Here is a 10,381-nt window from a genome sequence, read left to right on the forward strand (position 1 = left end):
GACACTGAGGCCACAGAGGTTATATGAGTATACGACCTGCCAGCCTCACAGAGCTGGTAGGAGGCAGGTCTGGGATTCGGAGCCCAGGTGTTCACGGTCTCCCAGGGGTGGCCCTGCCTCTCTGCAGGTCACTGGAACGTTTGGAGGACATGATGACCTGACTGATGGAGGAACTTCCAATCCCAGCACAGAGAAACCTTAGCCAGGTGACCAGCTCAGGATTGCTAGGCCAGGTCAGCTGTGGGCTGTGGCCTAAGTCCTGTTGCCAGGCAACAGCTGAGCGTGCCTGCTGAGCCCCAGCGTGGCCTGTCTCCAGGTAGCTGAGACAGCTGCCCTTGTGAAAGCCCCGTGCACGGAGTGGGTTTGCTCCATCCCAGCAGGGCGCTTAGGAATGGCAGCTGGGGGTACCAGGACAGGCCCCTGGAAGAGCAGAATGTTCCAGATGGGCCTTGAAGGAAGGGTGGGAAGGTTGGAGACTTCCTTTGCTAGACTGGGAGGTCTGTGAGGCCAGGGCCTATGTCGGGTTCACCCCATGGCCTCCATGCCCAGCATAGCACCTGGCACAGCCTAGCAATCTGTCAGTCACTCGGCATCAAAAAGGGGGAGAACTAGGGCTGGCGCTGTGGTGTAGCGGGTAAAGCTGCTGCCTGCAGTGCCAGCATCCCACATGGGCGCTGGTTTGAGTCCCGGATGCTCCACTTTCAATCCAGCTCCCTGCTAATGCACCTGGGAAAGCAGCGGAGGATGGCCTAGATACTTGGGCCCTTGCGCCCATGTGGGAGACCTGGAAGAAGCTCCTGGCTCCTGGCTCCTGGCTTCGGATCATTCCAGCTCCAGTTGCTGTGGCCATTTGGGGAGTGAACCAGCAGATGGAAGACCTCTCTCTCTCTCTCTCTCTCTCTGCCTTCCTGTAACTCTGCCTTTCAAATAAATACATAAATCTTAAAAAAAAAAAAAAAAAAAAAGGGCGGGGTGGGGGTGGGGAGTGGAGGTGCCCAGAGAAAGGGCAGCCTCAGCCCACTTTCCTTGTCACATGTCGCCCTGGGCCTGGGTGCTGCGGGTCTCAAGCCAGCAGCCTCAGCGCCCACCCAGTCCTGTATTGCAAAAAAAAAGTGAGGTCCACACCTCCGCCCTGAGCAAGGGTCTTGGATCTTGCTTCTTCAGAGACAGCCCTGTGTGCTGATCCTGGAAGAGCCCCCGGGGCCTCGCAGCTCTGCTCTTAGGATCGCCCTCGATGGCGCCCTGTCCAGTGCTCCATCGGCCATGGGAGGGAGAAGCCCCTCTGTGCTCTTTGAGAGAGGCTACAGAGCTCGCCAGGAAGGGGGGCAACTGTGATGAGAAGAGGCGGGCAGAGGGTCCTGGTGACCCCCCCACACATGCAGTGAGCTCCCGGTCATCATCCGCCTCTCCAGGGCCCATCTGTCAAATGCAGCCCTGGAAGAGCGGGGCTCCTGGTCGCAAGCGCTGGCCCTGGAGCCACAGGCAGCACTGCCTTTGAGTCCTAGGTTTGTCCCTCGGTTGTGTAAATGGCTTAATGGTCTGCACCTCAGTCATCCCATCTGAGAAATGGGGTGATGACAGCCAGAACAGGGATGAGTGAGGCGCCATGGAGTTGCTAATGAGTTAAGGCTTGTAAGGCGCTGGGAGCAGCTCCCGCTGTGGCTGTCCGCTGTTGGCTGCTGGGGGGCTGGGGCAGGGAGGGGCAGGATGTACTCCCACCCAGGAATAAGGCCCACCCAGGGCGGCAGGCTCGGGGGAGATGGTTATGTACAAGGGGCTTGTACCCCGATGCCACCCAGGTGCACGCCCTGCCCCTGCCCACCAGGAAACTGTGCCCTGGGGGGAACTAGAAAGGAGATTGCCTAGGCTGCAAACAGGAGGAAACAGGCTCTGGACCTGACACGGGGCAGGCAGAGCCTGGGGCGGGACGACCCTTCCTCCCGTGTGATTTCTGTTGGTGGTGGAGGCAAACCCCGCAGGAGTCCCGCCAGCAGCTCCCGGCGATGTGCAGATGCCCCTGTGAGTGGCAGGCCCCGCCCAGCCCCCCGTGGCCTGCAGCAGTGCCCCCAGGAGCAAGGCCCTGAGAAAAATCAAGAGAGTGCACGTCTTGAATGCCGCTTTATCACAGTGAGCTTGGCGATCCAGCTCATTACATTTAATTAGAATTATTTAATTAGAATCTTAATAAAAGAGCAAGGCAGGAAGGAGGCCGGGAAGCCGAGGAGAGGAGAGCTGTGCCGCGCTGAGCATGGGAAGGAGGCCCAGCCTGGGAGTGGGGCTGGCGGAGGGGCGGCCAGGACGCCTGCAGGAAGGTGGGGCCTCTGCCTGTGGCTGCGGAACCACAGGGGCCTGAGCACCCGGCCTCCACCCGCCCTTCCTCCTCCAGCTGCCTCAGGTCCTGGGCCAGGGCGCTGGGCACTCACAGACGTGTGGCACCCATTGTCTGCCCTCCGGGTACCCTGCACAGGAGGAGGTCAGCCAGGGCAGGGATGTCTCCCCCCCGCCTGGGGCAGAGAGGCTCTAGAGCGGGGCTGTGTGCCGAGCAGGAAGTGGGCGAGGGCCGCCAGCACGTGAGCAGGGGCAGCGATGCGTTTGGGGTCCCTGGGAGGACAGGGGAGTGGGGTTCAGAGCAGGTACCTACAGCCGGGGACCAGTTCATGGCTCAGCACCGCCCTGGCCGGTTCTGGCAAGTTCCCGTGGCATGGTAGACCGGCCCTCAAAGCCTCGTGTGCCCTCTGCACAACCAGGGAGAAGCCCAGGGAGAAGCCGCAGGTGTGAGTGAGTCACCCCAAAGAGTTTGGGGGCTCCTACTATACACCATCTCCAAGTCCTCCTTTCTGAAGGACCCCCGTTTTGGGGTTGGTGTTGTGGCGCAGTACAGCCAGCCACCACTTGCAGTGCCAGCATCCCATGCCAGAGCGCCAGGTGGAGTCCCAGCTGTTCTGCCGCCTGGCCAGCTCCCTGCTCATGCACCAGGGAAAGCAGCAGGTGATGGCCCAGGTGCCTGGGTCCCTGCCACCCAGGCGGAGACCTGCATGGCCCAAACCAGTCACCGCCTTCTTGCCTGGGCTCTACCCAAGCTCCACCAGCAGGTGTAGGCCTCTCCTTTTCCCCCCTCTTCCTCTCCCCCATCTCTGCCTCTTCCTTCTTCCCTCCCAGGCATACACAAAGAAGCTCATGGCCTTTGTTCGCCCCCGCCCCGCCCCCTTGCAGGGAACCTGATCTGAGATGCAGCTGGCAGTGGGCTGGTGTGCCACCCTGAAAATGAGCGTGAGCCCGTGATTTCTAACATTTTCTGCTCTCCATGGTGCTCACCGTGGCCACTCCCAAGCTACCAAGAGGTCCTGGAGTTAGCCCACGTACCATCTGTTCTCACACAGGGTGAGGCCCACCCGGGGATGGCAGAGCCAGAAGAGCACCTGCTGGCTCGCAGAGGGCCCGCCCACCCCTGGGCCTCCCCTTGCACGGCCCGGCCCGTGCTGCCAGGGCGAGAGGAGAAGAGGACCCAGGGCAGCCTGCAGGATCGGCCGGCCTTTGCACAGCAGGCAGGAGAGGAGGCCTTGGGGTTTGGCAAACAAAGGAGCAGACCTTGCACTTGGCTTTTCCACAGACCTAATCCTGCTGCAGGACAAGATAAGAGAGATTTAGCCCAGTTATAGGAAGTTCCTAGGCTCCCATCTCTGCCTGGAGCCAAGAATCAGGGGACTGAAGCTTGCAATCCTTTTCTTGTAATTGCTCAGTGTCTTTGGAGCAGCCAGCTGTCTTTGAAATCTGCCAGTCACGCGTTCAGGGACAGTGAGGTCTCAGGCCCTTGGAGCTCCACCTTCCATGGTACTTTGCTCCAGATGGCCACAGGCCATAATCTAATCAATCAATTAATTCGATTGGCTGTTTTGCCACTACATCCCACCGGCTGCCAGATTCCCATCCCTGGACACAAGCCCGATTTCTCCCTCTCTCGAGCCCCGACTGGACCAGGTCATTATCGCCCTCGTTCCCCTGAGGCTGTGGCACCTGCAACCCACCTGCTCTGACCGATTTCCAAACCAGCCAGGTTGCCTGGTTGAAAACAATGGGAACTGACTCTCACTAATTGAGGCAGAACAGGGATTTGCTGGGAGGGTGCCAAGTTGCTTGCAGAACTGAGGGAGAGTGGGAAGAAGCCAGGGGAGGCTGGCACTGCGGGCAGAGGCAAGGTGCCCTGCAGGAAACATGGCTCTGCTGAGGCACCAGGCCACTCCCTGGACACCCCCACCCCCACCCCACCCCCCTGGGGCAGAAGGCCAGAGCTGTCTCCCTCTGAGCTTCACCGTACGGCGTGGTCTCCAGGTAAGAAAGGAGAGTGAATGCTGAGAGGGAGAAAGAAAACACAGCAACGGGAACCGGTGCTGTGGCCCAGCGGGTTAAGCCACCACCTAAGATGCTGGGATCCCACATCAGAGCGCCAGTTCCAGTCCCGGCTGGTCCACTTCTCATCCAGCTCCCTGCTAATGCGCCTGGAAAGGCAGTGCAAGGTGGCCCAAGTGCTTGAGCCCCTGCCACCAGATGGAGTTCCTAGCTCCTGGGTTTGGTTTGGCCCAGCCTGGCTGTTATAGCCATTTGGGGAGTGAGCCATCAAATGGAAGATTCTCTCTCTCTCTCTCTCTCTCTCTCTCTCTCTCTCTTTCTCTGACTTTCAGATAAAATTAACAAGTCTTTAAGAAAAAACAAAAGAAAGAAGAAAGAAAATGACAAACCAGTAAGTGCCCACCTTGGCTAGAGACTGCTGGCATTTCCGCTGCCCCGGCCCCATCATTCCGTCTTCACATTTGTCTTTGAGAGCTGTCACGTTTTGCAACCCCATTTTATCAGCGAGGACACAGGGTCTGAGCGCCTCCGTCAGTAAGGACTGCAAGGACCAGGCTGGACCCGGGCCTCGGCAGAGGCAGGCAGACCTGAGCAGTCTGCTGGCAGGTCCTGGACCAGGGGGCCATCCGTGGATGGCAGCAGCCATGGGAGCTCAGCACACGCTGTGTTGGGAACACGTGTTCTCTGCTCAGCCTCCGTGTGCAGGCAGCCAGCCGGGGTGCCAGCGGCACTGACCACCAAAGATGTGGCCCCCTGCCCTGGGATCCAGGAGAGCCCCTGGGTTCTGCGGAATAGGCGGGAGCCGCTGCCCCACGCTGGGGAGAGGAGCGGGCGTCTGAAAAAGAGGGAGAAGCAGCCAGAGCCCGCGCGTCCACACAGGGGCTCAGCTGGTGGCCCAGGTCTCCCTGTGGGATGGGGGTCTGGTGTGGTCTCCCAGGGCGGAGCTGCACCTGCTCCGACAAGAGGGAGCTCCGTGGGGGGGGGGGGGGGGGGGCTGTGTTCCCCGCCTCAGGCTGAGGCTCCCCTCTTGGATGGGGCGGGCTTGAGGAGCAGGACCAGCAGAGCCGCGTGGCCGTGACTGACCGGAGGGGAAATGGAGACCCACAGAGGGGCGGGACCTCATCTCCCCCACCACCCGGAGTGACAGCTTCCCGCCTCCCAGCCAGGGGGACTTGGGGTCACTGGGTGGGGTGTGGCCTGTGGCATGCAGGTTCCAGAGCCAGGAGGGAGGCGCTGGCTGCTGAGATGAGGCACCGCCCCTCGGCCACGCCTCCTGTTGTTCTGTCCTAGACGCAGGCGCCCTTGGCCAGGTTTCCGTGGATTGCCTCATCCCACTGAGGCCGACAGATGCACACAGCTGGCCGAGGGCGCTGGCAGTGCAGGCCTGAGCCCCGGGAGGTGGAGATCCTGGTGCAGTCTGTGCCCCCACCTTGCCTGGCTGTGTGGCCCTGGGCAGTGCCGTGACACCCTAGGCTCTGGGCTCTCTCTCAGCCTCCTGACTCCAGGATTTGGGGGAACACAGTCTAATTTTGGGATACTTCTCCCCATCTATTGTTAAAAATATTTTTAAAAATTAAAGTAAAATGTGCATAACCTAAAATGTACTATTTCTAAGTGTACAGGTCAGTGGCATCAAGTCCTTTGGCACTGTCCTAAAACTGTCACCCTTGTCCACCTCCAGAAATTCTGCCTCATCCCAGCTGAACCCGCATGTTTAAATAGCAGCGTTATTGTGACGTCATTCACACATCGTAGAGTTTGTGCATTTGAAGTGCACATGGGCTGGTGTTTAGCTCACGTCACAATCGAGTTTTTCAACATTTCCATCACCCCCAAAAGAATCCTCCCTCCATTAGGAAAAGAAAAGGGGCTGGCACTGTGTGTGGTGTAGTGGGTAAAGCCGCCGCCTGCAGTACTGGCGTCCCATATGGGCACCAGTTCGAGTCCTGGCTGCTCCACTTCGGATCCAGCTCCATGCTAATGGCCTGGGAAAAGAAGCAGAATATGGCACAAGTGCTCATGCCCCTGCACCCTTGTGGGAGACCTGGAAGAAGCTCCTGGCTCCTGGCTTTGGCCTGGCCCAGTGCTGGCTGTTGTGACCATCTGGGGGGTGGACCAGCAGCTGGAAGATCTGTCTCTCTCTCCCTGCTGCATCAACCCCCCCACCCTGTACTCCAACTTTCAAACAAATAAATAAATAAATCTTAAAAAAGGAAAGGAAAAGGGAAGTTTTTATTCCGCGTTCACCTCCTTCCTCTCCAGGACCTGCCTTGCTGTAGGTGGGCCTGAGTGTCCAGCTGCATCGTTTCCCTTCTCTCTAAGGAGATTTACAGAGCAGCTCATGCAAGGCCCAGGAACTCCCTCAATTGTTGTTTGGGAAAACCTTTTCTTCTCTTTCCCCTTTGAAGGATAATTTTGCAGGGTGCAGAATTTTAGGTTGATGGGGCTTTTTTAAAAAAATATTTTTTTCTTTCTTTCTTTCTTTCTTTCTTTCTTTCTTTCTTTCTTTCTTTCTTTCTTTCTTTCTTTCTTTCTTTCTTTCTTTCTTTCTTTCTTAACGGAGAGAGGAGAGAGAGAGATCTTCTATCCACTGAGTCACTCCCCAGATGGCCAGTCCGAAGCCAGGAGCTTCATTCAGGTCTCCCACATGGGTGCAGGGGCCCAAGCACTTGGGTCATCTCCCACTGCTTTCCCAGGCATAGTAGCAGGGAGCTGGATCACAAGTGGAACAGCCAGGACCTGAACTGGTGCCATGTGGGATGCTGGCGGCTGCAGGCAGTGGCTTAACCCGCTACACCACAACACCTGCCCCATTAACAATTTCATTGCTTATTTATTTGAAGGGGAAAGAAACAGGAGGTGGGGAGGAGGAGGAGGGGGCACCTCCATCTACTGGTCCCCAGGTGCGTTCTATGGCCAGGACTGGGCTGGGCCGGAGCTGAGCGTCCAGAGCTCAGGGCAGGTCCCCCACATTGGGGCAGGAACCCAAGTACTGGAGCGATGGCTGCTGCCTCCCAGCACCCGCATTCACAGGAAGCTGGAGTCGGGAGCCGGAGCAGGAAACTGAAGCGAGGCACTCCGACACAGGACCAGGGCGCCTTCGCTAGCGTCTTCAGTGCTGGGCCCAACGCCCACCCTTCACCCTCCACTCTCCGCTCCTCACGCAGTTTCTGAGAAGTCAGAGGTAGTTTTCTTCCAGGAGCCCCCCCACCCCGCGTCTCTGATTGTGTGGAATTTGAAAACAGCATGTCTCCACGCAGTGCTTTGTTCTTCATCCTGCTCTGTGATCGCTGGGCTTCCTGGACCTGTGGTTTAGTGTCTGGCGAGGATGTAGGCAAATTCTCAGTCATCATGGCTGCGGGCGTGGCTTCTGCTCCTTTCTCTCCCTGGCATTCCCCGAACAGGTGTGCCACACCTTCCCTCTCGGCCCCACCCCTGTCTGCTACAAACCTGGTCCACCCTCCTGCTGCCCGCACCTGTCCTCGTCCTGCTGCACCTGCGGCACGGAGGGAGCCGGGCACCGCGGGCTGCCTGTGACCGCTTCTTTCCTTGCTGTCCGGAAGCTCCACCCATGGAGCCCGTGTGGCGGTGTAGTGCGTTCGGCTGCCTTCTGCCTGCTCTGCTTTCAACCCTGCTCCCTCCTAATGTGTCTGGGAAGGCAGCAGGTGATGGCCCAAGTCCTTGAGCCCCTATACCCATGTGGGAGACCTGGACGATGTTCGTGGATCCTGGCTTTGGTCTGGCCCAGCCTTGGTTGTTGTGGCCATTTGGGGAGTGAACCAGCAGACAGAAGATCACTTTTTTGCTCTCTATGTACCCTCCTCGCCTCTGACAACTCTGCTTTTCAAATAAATGTTTAAAAAAAACAAAAAGGAAGATGCATAATGACCAACATGGAGGCCCCCTCCAGTCCTCTGGGGGAGCAAGGGTGAATTTTCTGTCTCTCCTTGAGCTGGGGCACCCGTCCTCTGCCCTCCAACATGGGCGCTCCTGGCTTTGGGCCTTTGGACTTGGATTGGATGACACCAGAGGCTTCCCTGGATCTGCAGCTGGTGGTCATGATGGTGGGAAGTGGCCTTGCCACTGTGTAGCCAGTCCCCGTAATGAGTCTGCAACCTCTTGGTTCTCTGGAGAATCCTAACACGCTGAGCTCCAGGGCTGCACCACGTGGCCTCCGGCACAGCCTGGAATGATCTCGGCTCCCAGCAGCGATGCCCCACCAGTGCTGACGTCACCTCTTCCCCACAGACCGGCCTGTCCAGCAGAACCACTCTGCTAAGCTACCAACGGCAGGAAGGAAGCCGGCCTCCAAGGCCCTCCAGGGTTGTCCCGCATCAAAAACACATGCTTCGGCGCTGGGGTCTGACACGGTGACTGACGTGCCTTGGGGACACCCATATCCCACATGGGAGCACCTGGCTCTGAGTCCCAGCCCCACTTCCCATTCTAGCTCCCTGCTGATGTACACACCCTGAGGCAGCAGGTGGGGGCCCAAGGACTCTCCCTATCCCAAGGCTTCTGCAAACAGTTGGCCTGGGGCTGGCATGGGGCCTCCCTTCCCTGCACTGACTCTAGGGCTCCTGGGAGCTGCCCACTTGGGAGACCTGAATGAAGTTCCTGATCCTGGCTTGGGCCTGGCCCAGCCCCTACTGGTGTGGGCATTTGGGGATTGAACCAGTGGATGGAAGGTTCTCTCACTCTCTCTCCCTCTCTCCCCCAACACACACCTCTGCCTTTAAAATAGATTTTTAAAAATATATGCTCCGGGGCTGGCTCAGTGGCACAGCGGGTTAATGCCCTGGCCTGAAGCACCAGCGTCCCATATGGGCGCCATTCAAGTCCCGGCTGCTCCTCTTCCGATCCAGCTTTCTGCTATGACCTGGGATAGCAGTGGAGGATGGCCCAGGTCCTTGGGCCCCTGCACCTGCATGGGAAACTGGAGGAAGCTCCTGGCTCCTGGCTCCTGGCTTCAGATCGGCACAGCTCTGGCCGTTGAGGTCATCTGGGGAGTGAACCAGCGGATGGGGGATCTCTCTCTCTGTCTCTACCTCTCTCTGTAACTCTTTCAAATAAATAAAATAAATATTTAAAATATATATTTAAAAAGAATATATATATATATATATATGCTTTATGATAGCAGAGTTGAGTCTGTTGTTCCCTGCTCAAGAATCATTTGTGGGGCTGGCACTGTGGTGCAGCAGGTTAAGGCCCCAGCCTGCAGCACCGGCATCCCATGTGGGTGCTGGTTTGGGTCCCAGCTGCTCCACTTCTGATCCAGCTCTCTACAATGGCCTGGGAAAGCAGTGGAAGATGGCCCGAGTCCTTGGGCCCCTGCACCCATGTGGGAGACCCAGAAGAAGCTCCTGGCTCCTGGCTTTGGATCAGCACAGCTTTGCCCATTGTGGTCAGCTGGGGAGTGAACCAGCAGATGGAAGACCTCCCCCCCCCCCAGCTCTCCCTCTCTCTGTAACTCCGTCTTTCAAATAAATAAAATAATTATTTTTTAAAAAGAGTCGTTTGTGAGCTATGGATAAATCGATGAGAAGATGACGAGATAAGGACCAAGAGCAAGGTACTATGCAGGGCGGGGGCCGCCGGGAAGGAACCCTGCTTCTAGAAGTTACTCCTTAGGGGAACAGAAGCTTATTAGCAGATGGATTGATAAGCACCTGCCAAGGTAACTGTTAACAGGAAGTGCCTCTGTGGCTCGGGCGGGCCGTGCGCAGGTGCAGAAGTCACCCCTCCCCCCCAGTCTCCTCCCTGCACCCAGAGAGAGGCTCGCTGCTCACCAGAAGCTCTGCTGGCCCCTAAGTGCTCCTTAGATGAAGCCAGCCTGTTCTCACCTCAGGGCCTTCGTCCTGGCTGTTCTTGTCCCTCGTCCCTGCACTTCCCGCAGGTCCCTGGGCAAAGGTCTCCGCCTCTGAGAGCGCCTTTTGTCCCCAGTCTACAACGGCAGCCGCTGTCTCCACCACTGCCCAGCTTGCCTTCTTTTTAAAAATGTATTGTTTAGTTATTGTCATTTCATTTGGAA

This window comes from Lepus europaeus, chromosome 5 (genome assembly GCF_033115175.1).
Source record: "Lepus europaeus isolate LE1 chromosome 5, mLepTim1.pri, whole genome shotgun sequence".
Classification (NCBI taxonomy): domain Eukaryota; kingdom Metazoa; phylum Chordata; class Mammalia; order Lagomorpha; family Leporidae; genus Lepus; species Lepus europaeus.